This window comes from Bos taurus, chromosome 15 (genome assembly GCF_002263795.3).
Source record: "Bos taurus isolate L1 Dominette 01449 registration number 42190680 breed Hereford chromosome 15, ARS-UCD2.0, whole genome shotgun sequence".
Taxonomy (NCBI): Eukaryota; Metazoa; Chordata; class Mammalia; order Artiodactyla; family Bovidae; genus Bos; species Bos taurus.
The window spans coordinates 8,394,201-8,413,626 of record NC_037342.1 but is presented as its reverse complement, the minus strand read 5'-3'; the positions used below and the strand labels follow the sequence as shown (position 1 = coordinate 8,413,626).

General features: G+C 40.4%; 1 long non-coding RNA gene across 1 annotated transcript in view; it reads left to right on the top strand.

Moving 5' to 3' along the window:
- Positions 1–6,804: 6,804 nt before the first annotated feature.
- Positions 6,805–19,426, top strand: part of LOC112441562 (uncharacterized) — a 33,408-nt gene continuing 20,786 nt past the window's right edge. The window contains exons 1-2 of the long non-coding RNA XR_003029378.2: positions 6,805–6,851; positions 13,900–14,034. This is a non-coding gene — a long non-coding RNA (uncharacterized lncRNA). The remainder of the gene's footprint in view (positions 6,852–13,899; positions 14,035–19,426) is intronic.

Sequence of the window (19,426 nt, the reverse complement as noted above, 5' to 3'; positions counted from 1 at the left end):
CACACACTAGTAAAGGAATGCTCAAAATTTCCCAAGCAATGCTTAAACAGTACATAAACTGTGAACTTCCAGATGTTCAAGCTGGATTTTTCTAAAAAGCAGAAGAACCAGAAATCAAGTTGCCAACAACTACTGGATCATTGAAAAAGCAAGAGAGTTCCAGAAGAACATCTATTTCTGCTTTATTGACTACACCAAAGCCTTTGACTGTGTGGATCACAATAAACTGTGGAAAATTCTTACAGAGATCAGTATACCAGACCACCTGACCTGCCTCCTGAGAAACCTGTATACAGGTGAAGAAGCAACAGTTAAAACTGGACATAGAACAACAGACAGGTTCCAAATTGGGAAAAGTGTACTTCAAGGCTCCATATTGTCACCCTGCTTATTTAACTTACATGCAGAGTACATCATGAGAAATGCCAGGCTGGATGCAGCACCAGCTGGAATCAAGATTACTGGAAGAAATATCAATAAACTCAGATACACAGATGACACCACCCTTACGGCAGAAAGTGAAGAAGAACTAAAGAGCCTCTTGTTGAAAGTGAAAGAGGAGAGAGAAAATGTTGGCTTAAAACTCAACGTTCAGAAAACTAAGATCATAGCGTCTGGTCCCATCACTTCCTGGAAAATAGATGGTGAAACAATGGAAACAATGAAAGAAATCACTCCAGATGGTGACAACTGTAGCCATGTAATTAAAAGACGCTTGATCCTTGGAAGAAAAGCTATGACCAAGCTAGACAGCATATTAAAAAACAGAGACACCACTTTATCAACAAAGGTCTGTCTAGTCAAAGCTCTGGTTTTTCCAGTAGTCATGTAAGGATGTGAGAGTTTGACTATAAAGAAAGTTGAGTGCTGAAGAATTGATGCTTTTAAACTGTGGTGTTGGAGGAGGCTCTTGAGAGTCCCTTGGACTGCCAGGAGATCAAACCAGTCTATTCTAAAGAAAATCAACTCTGAATATTCATTGGAAGGACTGATGCTGAAGCTGAAATTCCAACACTTTGGCTACCTGATGGGAAGAACTGACTCATTGGAAAAGAACCCTGATTCTGGGAAAGATTGAGGGCAGGAGGAGAAGGGGATGACAGAGGATGAGATGGTTGGATGGCATCACTGACTCGATGGACATGAGTTTGAGCACGCTCTGGGAGTTGGTGATGGATAGGGGAGGCTGGTGTGCTGTGGTCCATGGGGTCGCAAAGAGTCAGACACGACTGAGCGACTGTACTGAACTGAATGATACATTCATATGTCTCATTTAATGCACTTTTTATAGTAACCCTGTGAAGAAGGTATGATACATATTATTACTACAGAAGAAAAAACTGAAGTTCAAGTACTCAACTCTAGAAATTCTACCTATTTTCTCATCTTGGTCTTGCTTATTTTTGTCCTACACTAATCACGTACTTCTTCCAGGAGCCCCACCTTCATGGCACTTTATATTCTCTTGTGAATGTACAAATTGTTTCTCTCCAATTGTAGCCCAAGTTCCCAGATTCATCCCTTGGATCTCTAGAAATAGAAGCATATGACAGCCAAATCCTCATTTGCCATAAGAAATAATCAGGTATTGTCAAGAAGTAATAAATCAAAAATTATAAATATAAATTTTAGAAATAGAGAGGTGAATAACAGAAGAAAATTAGTAACAAGTGGTTAACTTTAAGGATTGAAACAAAATTGGGAAGATACATGGAGGGAGGCAACTATTAATAGTTTTTATTACATGCCTTACAGTACTATTTTTTAATTGTGAAAACTACCACACAGTTGCACTCATCTCACACTCTAGTAAAGTAATGCTTAAAATTCTCCAAGCCAGACTTCAGTAATACATGAACCGTGAACTTCCAGATGTTCAAGCTGGTTTTAGAAAAGACAGAGGAACCAGAGATCAAATTGCCAACATCCTCTGGATCATCAAAAAAGCAAGAGAGTTCCAGAAAAACATCTATTTCTGCTTTATTGACTATGCCAAAGCCTTTGACCATGTGGATCACAATAAATTGTGAAAAATTCTGAAAGAGATGGAAATACCAGAACACCTGACCTGCCTCTTGAGAAACCTGTATGCAGGTCAGGAAGCAACAGTTAGAACTAGACATGGAACAACAGACTGGTTCCAAATAGGAAAAGGAGTACGTCAAAGCTGTATATTGTCACCCTGCTTATTTAACTTATATGCAGAGTACATCATGAGAAATGCTGGGCTGGAGGAAGCACAAGCTGGAATCAAGATTGCAGGGAGAAATGTCAATAACCTCAGATATGCAAATGACACCACCCTGTGGCAGAAAGTGAAGAACTAAACAGCCTCTTGATGAAAGTGAAAAGAGGAGAGTGAAAACGTTGGCTTAAAGCTCAACATTCAGAAAATGAAGATCATGGCATCTGGTCCCATCACTTCATGGAAATAGATGGGGAAACAGTGGAAACAGTGGCTGACTTTATTTTTGGGGGCTCCAAAATCACTGCAGATGGTGATTGCAGCCATGAAATTAAAAGATGCTTACTCCTTGGAAGAAAAGTTATGGCCAATCTAGACAGCATATTAAAAACAGAGATATTACTTTGCAACAAAGGTCCATCTAGCCAAGGCTATGGTTTTCCCAGTGGTCATGTATGGATGTGAGAGTTGACTATAAAGAAAGCTGAGCGCCGAAGAATTGATGCTTTTGAACTGTGGTGTTGGAGATGACTCTTGAGAATCCCTGGAACTGCAAGGAGATCCAACCAGTCCATCCTAAAGGAGATTAGTCCTGGGTGTTCATTGGAAGGACTGATGTTGAAGCTGAAACTCCAATCCTTTGGCCACCTGATTCGAAGAGCTGACTCATTTGAAAAGATCCTGATGCTGGGAAAGATTGAGGGCAGGAGGAGAAGGAGATGACAGAGGATGAGATCATTGGATGGCATCACCAACTCGATGGACATGGGTTTGGGTAAACTCCAGGAGTTGGTGATGGGAAGGGAGGCCTGGCATGCTGCAATTCACGGGGTCGCAAAGAGTTGGACATGACTGAGCGACTGAACTGAACTGAACTGAAACATAAAATTTACCATTTTGAATATACCATTCAGTGGCATTAGTATATTCATTACTACCATGTATTTACAGAACTTTTTCATCATCCCAAACAGAAGTTCTGTGCACATTAAATAACCACTACCCAGTCCGTTTTATGGGCCTCCCTGATGGTGCAGTAGTAAAGAATCTGCCTGCTAATTCAGGCAACGCAAGAGATACAGGTTTGATCCCTGGGTCAAGAAGCTCCCCTGGAATAGAAAATGGCAACCTGCTCTAGTATTCTTGCCTGGAAAATTCCAGGGACCAAGGAGCATGGCAGGCTACAGCCTATGGCATCCCAAAGAATCAGGCATGACTGAGCACACACACACACACACACAGCTGCTTTTAATCTAGTCCACTCTCTGTCTCTTTGAGTTTACCTATTCTAGGTTTTTCATATCAGTAGAATCATACAACATTTGTCCCTTTATGTCTAATTTATTTCATTTTATTTTTAAAGTTCATCTTGTTGCAGCATACATCTTAAATTCATTCTTTTTATAAAAGGCTAAATAATATTCTATTGTAGCATTATCTCAGTTCAGTTCAGTCGCTCCGTTGTGTCCAACTCTTTGCGACCCCATGGACCACAGCACACCAGGCTTCCCTGTCCATCACCAACTCCTGGAGTTTACACAAACTCATGTCCATTGAGTCAGTGATGCCATCCAACCATCTCATCCTCTATCATCCCCTTCTTCTCCCACCTTCAATCTTTCCCAGCGTCAAGGTCTTTTCAAATGAGTCAGCTCTTTGCATCAGGCAGCCAAAGTATTGGAATTTCAGCTTCAGCATCAGTCCTTGCAATGAATAGTCAGGACTGATTTCCTTTAGAATTGACTGATTTGATCTGGCAGTTCAAGCGACTCTCAAGAGTCTTCTCCAACACCACAGTTCAAAAGCATCAATTCTTCAGCACTCAGCTTTCTTTATGGTCCAGCTCTCACATCCATACATGAGTACTGGTAAAACCCTAGCTTTGACTGGATGGACATTTGTTGGTAAAGTAGTGTCTCTGCTTTTTGATATGCTGTCTAGGTTGGTCATAGCTTTTCTTCCAAGGAGCAAACATCTTTTAATTTCATGGCTGCAGTCATCACTATCTGCAGTGATTTTGGAGCCCCAAAAAATAAAATCTGTCACTGTTTCCATTGTTTTCCCATTATCTGCACTGTATTTATTTGTTGATGGACATCTGGGGTATTTCTACCTTTTGGCTAATATGCTGGTGTACAAATATCTATTTAAGTTCCTGCTTTTTTAAAACATATGTCCAAGTGTCGCTTCATTTAAAATACTTTTCAAGGACCTCCTTGGTGGTCCAGTGGTTAAGAATCTGCCTTCAATGCAGGGCATGTGGGTTCAATCCTTGGTCAGAGAACTAAGATCCCACATGCTGAGGGGCATTAAGCCCACACATAGCAAGTAGAGAAGCCTATGCACTGCAACAAAGACACAGCGCAGACAAAAAAAAATTTGTTTTTCAAAGAATAATTATGGGAGAGAGCAGAAACTAAGGAACAAAGCAATGAAAGGACAAAGGAGGAAATGAATGAACCTGTAAGTGAAAGACTCGGCAATGAGGTTGGACGCCGCAGTGTGTTGGAGAGAAGAGGGATTGGTGACCTATGTTCCTTCCAGCCCCGTTCCCTTAACTCCACCCAAAGCAAAGCAGGGACTTGGGCTTGAGATCACCTATCTCAGTTTTACTTTGCCAACTAAGGTCCGTCTAGTCAAGGCTATCGTTTTTCCAGTGGTAATGTATGGATGTGAGAGTTGGACTGTGAAGAAAGCTGAGCACCGAAGAATTGGTGCTTTTGAACTGTGGTTTTGGAGAAGACTCTTGAGAGTCCCTTGGACTGCAAGGAGATCCAACCAGTCCATTCTGAAGGAGATCAGCCCTGGGATTTCTTTGGAAGGATTGATGCTAAAGCTGAAACTCCAGTACTTTGGCCACCTCATGCGAAGAGTTGACTCATTGGAAAAGACTCTGATGGTGGGAGGGATTGGGGGCAGGAGGAGAAGGGGACGACAGAGGATGAGATGGCTGGATGGTATCACTGACTCGATGGACGTGAGTCTGAGTGAACTCCGGGAGTTGGTGATGGACAGGGAGGCCTGGCGTGCTGCGATTCATGGGGTCGCAAAGAGTTGGACACGACTGAGTGACTGATCTGATCTGATCTGATCTGATCTCAGTTTTGAATCTACATAGTACCTGTGGGAATACAAGCAAATTTACTTAACTTCTGTCATACTTTCTTCATTGGGTAAATGTTTGAATCCTCTTTTTTTTTTTTGGCCAAGGCTGCATCCAGTCCTCTCTGATATTTCTCATTTTTAGTGTCAGTCAACATTAGGAATCTCTGTGGGCCTTTATTACCACTAGGTTCTAGAAGTAAAGAAATTAATAAGTGTGGTCCATGCTCTCATGAGGCTTACAGTCTCAGGGGAAGATGGCCTTAGGAACACACAAATGCAAGACTATGTCTACGGAGTTCAGGGGACACATCACACAAGAACCAGCAGATCCACTCAGGACAGACCTGCTTTATTGTTTCCACCCAACGTCTGTTCTGACTGGCTAGAGCTTATGTGTACCAACTGTTAAGCTCATTACTTACTCTTTTTGTTGTTGTTCTTTTTTTCCCATGCCATGTGACTTGTGGGATCTCATTTCCCCAGACATGGATTAAACTTGGGCCATGGAAGTGAAAGCCCAAAATCCTAATCACCAGACCACCAGGGAACTCCCAAGTTCAGTACTTTAAATATTACTGATTTAACCAGTGTATTATCAAGTGAGAACTGTCAGAGAAGGAATATGATTAGAGTGTTAAAAGACAAGCATCATTAGACAGAAGAGGGAAAGACCACGTAGGTACTCTCTAAGCAGGGAGGTTGGCAGTGTTCTGTGCAGTTGAAAATGGGGTCAAAGAATAAAGCTCACCAAGTGAGGAGGTTGGAGAGGTAAGTAAGTACAAAGGGACCACAATGAACCACCTTCTACTCCAAGTTAATACTCAATATTTTCCTAGAAAGTGCAGAGGAGCCTCAGAAGTCTTTGCCTGCAAGTTATGGAATGTCTGATGAAAGAGGAGATGGCAGCAGGAGCTTAGAGGAGAAATGGAAGGTTTCTTGCTACCACTAGAGCAATAACAAGATGCATATCAGGCGACTCCTAAAAACAGTGTTGGGTCTGATAATTGCAGAGTCACTGTCAACCTTGACCGGCGGTGAAATGGAAGGCATACTGCTGAAGACTGTTGATTAAACGTCCCAAAGTTCATTTCATATGTTCAACCTTGGGTCTCTTCTAGTCTTTTAAGAATTCTAGGGGTAGCTTACATATTGCCTAGTAAAATTTAGCTCTGAGCACCTACTTGAGTTGAATTAGACCTATTTACTCTCCTGTGCACACTTTCACACTGCACCAAACGTCCACTTCTCTACAAATAAATCCTGACCTTGCTTTTCCCGATCCAAGGCAGTGCCAAGGCTGTGTCGAGGTGAGGTGCTTCCTCACTGTGGTAAGTGATACACTCAGTTTTGTCTTATCACAGATTGCATTAGTGATATTTGGGAACCCAGAACCTGACTGCACTGGCCCAGCCATAGAACTTTGACTCTTCCCGTCACTCACTATTGCACACGTCACTATTCCATGGCATTTGTATAAATAGGCGATGTCGCTAGCTTGTATTTTGCATCATCATGCTGCTCAGACCTTACTGTCCTCAGAAGCCTCTTACCTTCTTACCAGGTAAGAAGCCCACTTACCCTGAACTCTGAAGACAAGCTTCTCCCCTCATGCTACCTTTGCAAATCCAAGGACCTCTTTTTAACTAAGAGCCTTGCCCAGTAACAGTTCTCCATTCTTTAGCAGCCCTGTGATTCTGTCAGGGGTCTTAAGAAATTTCTGCCCCGAGTTTCCTTACAAGGCAAAAGAGTAGCACGGATATTTATTTTCCCATTCAGATTTACTAAATTCATTGGGGGACCTTAAACAAAAGTGGCTTTTTCGGTTTAAACTATGAGACTGGTATTTTTTTCTGTTATACCACTCAGTATAATTGCTCTAATAGATGCATGCACAAGCTCAAAGGAGCAGCAAAGAAGTTATCCAAGGCAGCCTGTGAAAGTCTGGAAACACTTCTAGAGGAACTGCGATGTGAAAGGTGAACTGGCCATTTGTAGCAGAGGCAAAACACTCAAAGGAGTGGAGATTGAAATAATAATAGCTGTTAATAGATGCTGGACACTTCAAGTGTCTGCCCTGTTCTAAGCATTCCATTTTCACTCTTTTAAGCAAATCACTGAATTTTCTCAACCACCATGGGAGGTCAGTATTATTTTATAATTTTCACTTTACAGATGGGAAAATTGAGGCACAAAGTATTTTGTAACTAGCTCAAGGTTATACCTCATTTCTGGAGTCTATGATTCAAACCCAGGAGATGAGAATACACTGAATCACAATGCAAATCTTCCTCCCACTGAAAAACAAGATGAGATAAAAAATGAGTGATCTTGCTAAGGAGCTGGAGGGTCAAGCACAAGAGACATAAAGGAGGGAGATGAGGATTTACAGAGTTGTCTTCCATCTTTGGGATTTTTGTCATTTATAGATTTCTCAGAATTTTCCTTGTGATTCTTCTCAGTTATCTTAGAAACAGAAAAGCGCACAATTCCGGATTGTTATGTCACACTTGCCTGGAGAAAGGATTCCTGTCACAAATTAGGTCCAGGAAGAGACCCATAGGATATAGGAAAATAATTGACAGAGAGTTTAGTGCTGACACAGAGCAGGCTCTGGGACGGTTGGCAAATCTCAACCCTCTGCCTGCAGTGTTTAACAAAAGGATAAGGGTTGGAACTCAACAGTCTCTAAAATCCCAACAATGTCCATGTCCCATCGCCTCCTACTGGCTTGCACTTGGATCTCCGCTTGCCCGCTGCCCGCCGAGTTCCCCACGTTTGTACTTTCTTACTCCTCTCCCTCCTCTTGCTCTCATCTGCTGTCTCCCACTGGTCTGGCACCGTCTGTTGTTTTCATATGTCCTGAAAGCTCAAGGATGAGTTTTTACATGCAAAGTTTCTCTTTGTAGGAAAGACACACTTTAACAAAAGAATTATGAATGTAGTCTTTCATCGTGGTCATTTTTTGTCCTTCAGTCTCAATTTTTCTTCTTTGTAATGGTTATGGTATTAGGCACAAATGTACGTATTTATTGTAGCAAAGTTAGAAAAAAATACATAAGCAAACATTTTTACATGTGTCTTTGCAGACTCATATACATTGTCTTTTATTTCCAAATCCCAATTCCTGAGAAATTTGTTAAAACTCCTATTTTAATTGTGAGCAGGGTGCCTTCTGAGAAGTTATAAGAACAGTTGAAAAGTCAAACTGGTAGATGAAATACATCAAATCTTGGATAAAATTGTTTCCCTCCAAAATGGATGAAATTTTAGTCTTAGAAACTCAAGCCTCACTTTATTTCATATTCATTATAGTTTTCTAAAAAACTAAAACTGTGTAGTACTTATGTGTGAATGCCCTGTACCACTTCCAAGAAATTCAAAGCACAGATATAATCTCATTACTTTTCATCAAAACCCCATAGAGTCCCCCTATGAAAGTGCTGTGCTCTCCACATCAGAAGTGTGTTATGAAGCTAAAAGTCACCAAACCTGTTCATGGCCTCCCATTTTATGTAATTTGGGATTAAAAATCATCTAAAATTCTATTCTGTCTATTGTTACCACCCTATTGTTAACATAACCCTGATTCTATATTGTCTCTCTTTCAAAGGAAATAAATTCCATCAAACTGCAGGACAAGAGAGAGACAGCTCCCCAAATCATTGCAATTTTGTTTCTCTCCCTGGGAATACAAGGGAGCTATCAATGTAAATGTCACTAAAGCATTCCTAGGTCCTTATATGAGAAGTGTTAAATAGACATGTTTTCAACTGAGTCTGAAAAATGTGTTTACTTACAAACTTCCTATGCTGTTCTGACTGCTCCCAAAACCAGCTCCCTTCATCCCCACAGGGTTTCCTAGGGAGCCTGCCTGCTCTTGTTCTCAGCATTCTCGACAAGTGACCCACTCTTTGAGAAGGTTGTTTGTTTGTGCTGTGATGTATCATCAATTTTCCCACTGCAAAGCCTGCCTCTGCTCTCCCCATGACTCAGAATGTGTTGAACTACCCCTGACCCAGAAGTCTTCCCTTCCCAACATCTCCTTCGTAGAGGATTTGCTCTTACCTAGTCTTTGACTTCTCCCCTGGTGCTCTTTCTTTAGGCCCAAACTTTTCTACCACTCCTGTCTCTGCTTCACCCTACTTTAATCACAGAGAAACAACCCCTGTTTTCACCTTTTAAAAGGAGCAAATTAAAATTTTGTTCTTATCTCCCCAGTCTCTCCCCCAAACAAAAAAGAAGAAAACAATTGTATAAATCTCCCCAAGGGCAGAAACAGTGAACAAGGACTTATTCAGCTTTGCATCCCAGAAGCTCTTTGTACAGTGACTTGAAAGCAGTAACTTACAGTTAATTAGCTCTTGGATTGCATTTGAAGGCCTCAGTTTGGCCAGATAACAAATTCACAATAAACATAACAGTATAGATTATAATCTGGCCTCTCTAGTTCTACTCCCTCTTTAGTTAAAATCATCATCTGCATGTAATTCACCATTTTCTGGGCTCCATTGTTGAAAATGAACATTTTACACTAAGGCATAAAAAGATTCAATGTTCATTGTTGTTGTTCAGTTGTGGCCCCATCCAGGATCCTCTGACCATGGAATTCATCAGGCCAGAGTACCGGAGTGGGTGGCCATTTCCTTCTCCAGGGGATCTTCCCTACCTAGCGATCAAACCCCTGTCTCCTGCATTGCAGGCAGATTCTTCACTGTCCGAGCCGCCAGGGAGGCCCTAATGTTCCTTGGAAAGGGAAAGGGAAAGGGAAATTGCTCAGTCGTGTCCGACTCTTTGCGACCCCATGGACTGTAGCCTACCAGGCTCCTCCATCCATGGGATTTTCCGGGCAAAGGTACTGGAGTGGGTTGCCATTTCCTTCTCCAGAGGATCTTCCTGACCCAGGGATCGAACCCAGGTATACCTTCATTGCAGGCAGATGCTTTACCCTCTGAGCCACTAGGGAAGCTCAAATGTTCCTTAGGGAGACAAAATCTCCTACCAGTTCAATGTTCACAATTTCCTTATCATCAAAAGGCACCCAATGCCACATATTCACAATACTAAGACATATCTTTCATGATGTAGCTTTTCTAAAATAGCAGGGTTTTTTTCTTTTTAACTTATTTATTTTCGGCTGCAGTAGGTCTTCATTGTTGCACATGGGCTTTCTCTAGTTGCAAGGAGCCAGGCAGCTCTCTAGTTGCAGTGCTCAGTCTTCTCATGTAGTGGTTTCTCTTGTGGAGCAGTGCTCTAGGGTGCTCAGACTCAGTAGCTTAGTTGTCCTGAGGCATGTGGAATCCTTCCCTGAGGCATCTGGACCAGGGATCCAACCCGCCTCTCCTGCATTGGCAGGCAGATTCTCAGCCACTGGACCACCAAGGAAGTCCTGTGATGAATTTTCTAATTGACGATGGTGGTGGTGATTTAGTTGCTAAGTTGTGTCCAACTCTTCCAACCCCATTGACTACAGCCCACCAGGCTCCTCTGTCCATGAGATTCTCCAGGCAAAAATACTGGAGTGGGTTGCCATTTTCTTCTCCAGGGGATCTTCTTGACCCAGGAATTGAACCCAGATATCCTGCATTGCAGGCAGATTCTTTACCAACTGAGCTTCAAGGGAAGCCCAACTGATGCATACATTTAACACAATTATCATTGATGCATACATTTAACACAGTCGTGCTGATCTTTCCCCTCAAGTATTAGTGTTGTTTCTTACAAATACATGGTAAAATTTGGATTTCAGTGCTTCAAAATAGCATTTTTGAAAGAATGTTGCTTTTTTTGTTTTTTATTCTACCCAATGAATATTTTTCTCAGCAGTAAGATAATAAATTTTTAGTCTTTGATTAATTTATTCTGCAGTATGGAATTAAATGCTACCTCATCATAAAATAACCAGTGACACATCTTCCATTTAGCGCCATCAACTGTTTTCTGCATCTTCTAACTTTCCAAAGCATGTTATGAACTGATATACGTTGTTAGGGCACTTGCCAGGTTGTGTTCCTTCTCCAGTTACATTTGACATTTAATTTAGGGGTTGAGCAAATGCCAGCTACTGCAGGCTGTGACTACTTATAACACTGAAACTAATTTCGATGGAATCAATAGCTTTTGCTTTTTGCTTCCCAAAGAATTATCAAAATTACAGGGATTCTAGAATTAAATTAAGGTTTTAAAACCCTGCTTCAGCCTCTTGCTGATATAAAATAGGTATCATGGTGCCCAGAATATTAAATTTTAAAATAGTATATTAAAGGTATATTCTTTTGTATTTAGAAAGTTACATATTAAAAGACAGACATTATTATCCTCCTTCATAAAAGAAATACACAAATTATTAGGAAAAGTTTGAATACTTTTTAAAGGAAAAGAATGAGAGACACAACAAATAACTCACGAAATAAATAAAAAAGGAACAATACATGTGTGTGTTGGCGGTGGTGGTGGGTGGGGGGAGTGCAATATCACTGTTAATGGAAAGCCAAATCCCAGAGCTACTGTTTTTTTTTTCCTTCATTGGTCCAGTTTTCTAATAACTTAAAAAAAAAAAATAGCCTTACTGAGATAAAAGTAACTAAAGTTTACCATACAGTGGTTTCGGTACATTCACAGAGTTGTGCAACTATCACCACTAATTTTAGTGCATTTTGATTGTTCCCGAAAGAAACCACACATCCATTAGCAGCCACTCTCTGTTCCTCGTTTCCCCCAGCTTCTGGCAATCATTAATCTACTTTCTGTTTCCAACGATCTGCCTACTTTGGACATTTTACATAAATGGAATTATACAACATGGGGTCTTTTGTGATTGCTTTCATTCAGATCAGATCAGATCAGTCGCTCAGTTGTGTCCGACTCTTTGCGACCCCATGAATCGCAGCACACCAGGCCTCCCTGTCCATCACCAACTCCCGGAGTTCACTGAGACTCATGTCCATCGAGTCAGTGATGCCATCCAGCCGTCTCATCCTCTGTCGTCCCCTTCTCCTCCTGCCCCCAATCCCTCCCAGCGTCAGAGTCTTTTCCAATGAGTTGCTTTCATTAAGTGCAATGTTTTCAAGTTTCAAGCATGTGCTTGCTTGAATCAATACTTCATTCAGTATTTTGGTGATTAAACTCTCCCAACATTATTGTTAGGGCAATATATTGATATTTTAAAAGCCCTTTATGGGGAGCAATTTAGCTATTTATATTTAAAAATATATTTTAAAAATATTTAACTTTTAACCCTGGAATTTCATCTTCAAGAAATCATTCCAGAGAAATAATCATGGATGTGCGTGTAAATCAGTTTCAAGGGTATTGTTTACAGCTCTGTACTTGATTAGGAAATACTTGGAGCAACATAATGCTCAACAGTAGTGAAAATGTTTGATAAATCATGATGTGGCAATATCATGGATACTGCACGGCATTTGAAATGATGCTGGGGACTGTACAGTAGGAACTTGCCCTGGAACTGTGGGGTTGTCATCTTGTGGATTACAATCCCTTTTCTAATTAAATCAGATCACTTATGTTTTTTTCAAAATGTAAAGTAAAACTGACTACATAATAGATAAAAGGGTTATGCTGCTTTAAAAATTAATTTTAAAACAACCTAACAGATGAATATTTTAAATTGCAGAAAGAGATTAGTGATATATAGCTGAGTGACAAATGAGCAGTTGGTTCCTATTTTTTTCTATAAAAAATTGTAGATGTGTCTGTTAAAGACATCATATACATATATGTTTTTACTTTTTGCCTCTGTGTTTCCTGTAACAGTTATGACTACTTATATGATAACAAAAACTCCAACTTTTTTTTTTACTCTGTACACAGATATACAGCACATAATGCTTCTTTTTTTTAAAACATTTACTTTGTACACCATGAAGAAGCTTCTTAGTTTATTGCCTTAAAAGAAATAGAGCTACAATATCATTTCTATTTTGAATCAACTGGCTGCACTGCAATCTCTCCTTCATATTCTGGCTGATGATAAAATATTATTCAGTCAGATTCATAGATAAAAGTAGATTTCTCCCCTCATTCCATAAAATAGTTTGTACACCCATCTTAAAGGCAACACTGGACCCCAGAATCCAGGCCTGTGCCCTGACATTGCCAAAGCTTCTTTAGTCTCTTTAAAAGAACACGGAGGTTAAATTAGATTCCAAAATAAAGCAAATTCACGTGGCTCTTAGTTTATGTAGATAACAAGACTACTCTCTGTATCCATAAAAAATGTGGAACACCTATTTTTTTCCAGTAATGAAAAATTCACTCAATCAGCCGATCTTACCAATTACTTTGATATTTGTACTCCAGACATATATTTTTTAAAGTAAATTATAGATATACGTGCAAATTTTCTCTGAGCATCTTTAGTACAATATGTACCAAAAGATTCACTCTTTACTCCTTCAACCCAAGCAACACCCACCATTAATCAAATTCAAGTTAATGATAACTATTGCAAACAAATTCTAAAGAAGCAAAACAACCATTTCCTCTTCCCCAGGGCCCTGTGGATGCTCTTGAAGATCTCAAAATTGCATGCATACAATTTGTAATTAAAAGACTAATAAAGTTAATCTAGTCTGTTCATCCTTTCAAAGGTTGTCCAAAGCAAATGTTCTCCAGTTGACCATTAGCAGCTACAACCACAGGCACAACAGTTAAAGCCAGAGAATGTCATTGGTGATGGAAGTCAAAGACCTCAAAAGAAGATATTTACCAGTAAATACTTGCAGGTATAAAAATGACATTTAAGCCATAGGGTGATTATTTGGGGAATGATTTCTTTCTTTTTCTAATTTCATTCATTTAAAAATACAAATCCTGGTTTACTTTCCACTGTGAACTTATAACATCCTCACTCTTTGCTTACTCTGCTAATGGCACCAGTAATGAAAAATTATTGTTTAAACAGAATTTAGGAGATCATTGTTTAAAAAGAATTCTTCATGCAGTTTGAGTTTTGTAAGATTATAAATGCAGGAAAAAAAGTATGTGTCTCAACACAAAAATAATTTTAAAGAAGCACTGGTTGCTATTTATACAGTTTTCTCTGTGAAATTACAGATATGGTTTCATTTTTTGTAGACCCCTTATTGCAATTAATAATATGTTTTGCCTATCTAATAAGTTACCCAGAGCAGATACACAATTATATAATTTACTCAAGATTACATAAATGAAAATTCATAAACATTCAAAGAAATTGTTTTCATGAACTATATTTTAATCACATTTGCTTGTCTGAGGTAGTACAGAGATGGTGTAAACTGAATAGAGTTATTGCTGCTGTTCAGTCACAAAATCACGTACAGCTCTTTGCAACATGTGCTGCTGGACTACAGCATGCCAGGCTTCCCTGTCCTTCACTATCTCCCAGAGTTTACTCAAATTCATGTCCATTGAGTGAGTCAGGCCATCCAATCATCTCATCCTCTTCCATCCCCTTCTCCTCCTGCCTTCAGTCTTTCCCAGCATCAGGGTCTTTTCCAATGAGTCAGCTCTTCACATCAGGTGGCCAAAGTATTGGAATTTCAGTCCTTCCAGTGATTATTCAGAGTTGATTTCTTTTAGGATTGACTGTTTTGATCTCCTTGTTGCCCAAGGGACTCTCAAGAGTCTTCCCCAGTATCACAGTTTGAAAGCTACTCAGCATTGATGCTATTATTATTGTGACTATTACTAGACTATTATTTATGAATGCTATGAACCAGACATTTTGTGCTGTCAAAAGGCAAGCAACCAATTCTGCTGGCACTGAACTTGCCATTTTTCAAGGAGATAAATGTTTATCCAGAATTACACAAAAAAAATCTAAATTTACTACATTCCTATGAAGAAGAGGCATATAGTGCTGTGAGAATGTAAAATAAAAGACCTGAGCTATTCTTATCAGGAAGGTCAGGCCTCAGGGCAGGCCTTCCAGAAGTAGTGGTGTTTAAGATGAGATCAGAGCAAAGACCAAACAAACAAAACAAAGGACACAGATGGTGTGGAAAGGGGCTCCTAGAGAAAATAAAAGCACATTTGAGGCAGTGAAGGTCAGTGGGACACAGAAGAAAAATAGATGGATTCAATAAATATTTAAATAGTAAAATCCACATGAGGAAGTCAAGAATTGAACACAGAGGAAGAAAGAAAACAATTGTCAAGTGATGACTCCTAAAACCTTGCAAACATCACCTTGTCCAAATGATTGAAGTTATCCTCAGAAGTGAACTAGCTGACTGAGAAGAATCCATTATCACTTCTGTGAAATTCCTATGCAGCAACTTTTGAAAAACTGGATATCTATATACAAAATAAAGAATTTGGATACTAAACTATGTATCATATATCAAAAATGGCTCATAATGGATCAAAGATCTAAACATAAGATCTAAAACTATAAAACTCCTAGAAGAAAACAGAAAATGTTTCAAGACATTAGGTTTGGAAACAAATTCTTGGATATGACACCAAAAGCACAAGAAAAATCACAAAGCAAAAGAAAAAAATCAACAAATGAGACTTACATCAAACTGAAAAGCTTCTGCACATTAGAGGCAGAAGAAGATGGTGGAGGAGTAAGATGGGGAGATTGCCAACCTCCCCACAGATACACCAAAAACTCATCAAGGCATGGAACAACTCCTACAAAGCAACCTCTGGATGACAGCAGAAGACTCCAGGCCTCCAGGGGGACAGGCTAAGCTCCCTGGAATGAGGTAGGAGAGAAGATGGAGACATAAAAAGGGAAAAGACAGAGAACGTCTGGGCAGGAACTTGTGCCCTGAGTGGGGCACAACAGCAGGAGGTGGAGGATCCCGGCATAGGGAAGCTCCCTGGCAGGCGGGCCCACCGGGGAGCTGCACAGTCTTGGAAAACCCAGCAAAGCAGGGACTTGAGGGCTGAAAACAGAGAAAACTGCACTTCTCAGCCCGTTAACAGCTCATGAACTGTGGCCCCAACCAGATGGCAGGCTCCAGAACCGAGAGTGGGGAGGCATGCAAACCCCTCTAGTGCACACAACCCATGTGGCACAGAGGGCGGGCCCGAGTAGCCGAGTGTGGTGTGGCATACAAACCCCTGGAGCGCACACAACACTTACAGCCCAAAGGGCGGGCCGGGTGCCCTGGGAGGGGAGGCACACAAACTTGGGCAATGCACACAACCCATGTGGCACAGAGGCGGGCCTGGGGAGCAGAAAGGAGAACACTTAGCCCTATGACAAAGCGGGCAGGTCAGTTAGATGAAACAAGTGCACAAAAGCCCCGCGACAAAGAGGGCGGGCCTTGGGAACTGAGACAAGTGCACACAAGCCCTGTGCTGAAGAAGGCAGGCCCTGGGAGCCAAGACAAGGGCACACAAGCCCTGTGACGTAGAGGGTGAACTCAGGGGGCTGAGGGAAGCCCACACAAGTCTCCGTGATACAGAGGGCACAAGAAAAGATCCACACAAGCCCCTACCCAGCCAGCTTCAGCCAGCGGTGCAGGGTGGGACAGCAAAACAGAAGCACCAACAAGGATCCCAGGGACAAGTAGGGGGCTTGGCAGCACTTCAGATACGCTTGAAAAGCAGAGACATTACTTTGCCAACAAAGGTCCATCTAGTCAAGGCTATGGTTTTTCCAGTGGTCATGTATGGATGTGAGAGTTGGACTGTGAAGAAGGCTGAGCGCCGAAGAATTGATGCTTTTGAACTGTGGTGTTGGAGAAGACTCTTGAGAGTCCCTTGGACTGCAAGGAGATCCAACCAGTCCATTCTGAAGGAGATCAGCCCTGGGTGTTCTTTGGAAGGAATGATGCTAAAGCTGAAACTCCAGTACTTTGGCCACCTCATGCAAAGACTTGACTCATTGGAAAAGACTCTGATGGTGGGAGGGATTGGGGGCAGGAGGAAAAGGGGATGACAGAGGATGAGATGGCTGGATGGCATCACCGACTCGATGGAGGTGGGTTTGAGTGAACTCTGGGAGTTGGTGATGGACAGGGAGGCCTGGCGTGCTGTGATTCATGGGGTTGCAAAGAGTCGGACACGACTGAGCAACTGAAATGAACTGAACTGAACTGAACTCTGCCAAAGCCAGAAGGACTGCCTAAAGGCATACTGAATCCATAGACACCCCAAGACCTACTACTGGACACTGCCCTGTTCTTCAGAGAGATGAGATCCAGATCCATCAACAGAACACAGGCACAAGCTCCCCCAACCAGAAAAATGTCAAGGACACTAATCCAACCATCCACAGGGACAGATTCCACAACCATGAAGAACTACGACCTTGAGAACCTTTTTTTTTTTTTTCTTATAAATGACACTATTTATTCCCCTAAACATTTTCACCTTCACATTAGCCTTTTGTAGTGCTGTGGAGTCTTTTGTGGAGCTCTTTGTGTCTCTTGTCAAAAGATAATTCATTTTAAGATTTTTTTTTCTTTTTTCTCATTTTACACCCTTTTTTGATGAGTTTTTAAATTTTGTTTTGGACTGATATTGGTTGATATCAATATCAATTCGTTAAATTGGTTGATATAACTTAAGGTTTTCCTTGTTAACCAAGTCAATCTCCTGTACTCTTCTTTAGAACACTTTGGTTATAACTGCGTGTGTGGAAATGTGTGTATATGTCCCATTATTTCTGTAATTACCTGTTTGATCTGCTTGATCTCCTCCCACTAGAAAACAGGCACAAGTGACCCCTAACAAGAAATCAACAGAAACCACCACACAAACGTTTCCTTACAAGGGAAAAAACCAAATGAAAGAAGGAATAAAACCCTAAAGCCTGGGAAAAGGAGACATTAAGCAGAGCAAGTTAAAAAAAAATGATGAAAAGACATAAAAATACAGTACAAATGAAAGAGCAAGGTAGAAACTTACAAGACCAAATAAACAAAGAGGAAATAAGCAATCTACCTTTAAGAGAATTCAGAATAATGATAGTAAAGGTGCTCCAAAGACTTGAATATAGAATGGAGAAAATGTAAGAAGCATTTAACATAGTTAATACAGTCACCAAGGACATAGAAGAAATAAAGAATAAGCAGACAGAGATGAATAACACAATTACTGAAATTAAAAATATTCTAGAAGGAACCAATAGCAGAATAACTGAGGCAGAGGGATGGATAAGTGAGATAGAAAACAGAATGGTGGAAATAAATGCTGAAGAGCAGAATAAAGGGAAAGGAATGAAAAGAATTGAGGATAACCTCAGAGACCTTTGGAACAATTTTGAATGCACCAACATTAGAGTTATAGAGGTCCCAGAGGAAGGAGAAAAAAAAGAAAGACACAGAAAATTTTTGAAGAAATTATAGTTGAAAACTTCCCCAACATGGGAAAGGAAATAGTCAAGCCAAGAAGCACAGAGTCCCTTACAGGATAAACCCAAGGCAAAACACATCAAGACACATATTAATCAAGCTAACAGAGATAAGCACAAAGAAAGAATATTAAAAGCAACAAGGGAAAAGTAGCAAGTAACATACAAGGGAAAACCCATATAATTAACAACAGGTATTTCAGCAGAAACTATGCAGGGAATGAAGGATATATTTAAGGTAATAAAAGAGAAAAATCTACAACCAAGCTTACTATACCTGGCAAAGATCTCATTCAAAATTGATGAAGAAATCAAACACTTTACAGGCAAGCTGAAGTTAAGAGAATTCAGCACCACCAAACCAGCCTTAAAACAAATACTAAAGGGACTTACATAGCCAGTAAACACAAGAGAAAGGAAAGACCTACAAAAACAAACCCAAAACAATTAAGAAAATGCCAATAGAAACATATGTATCAATGATTACCTTAAATGTAAATGGAATAAATGCATGAACCAAAAGATACAGACTGACGGAATGGATACAAAATTAAGACCCTTACATATGCTGCCTAAAAGAGACCCATTCAGGCCTAGAGACACAGACAGACTGAAAGTAAAAGGATGGAAAAAGATATTTCATGCAAATGGAAACCAAAAGAAAGCCAGAATGGCAATCCTTATTTCAAAAAAAAAAAGTAGACTTTAAAATAAAGAATGATCAAGGGATCAATCAAGAAGAAGACATAACAATTGCAAATATTAACACAGCCAACATAGGAACACCTCACTATATAAGCAAACACTAACAGGCATAAGAG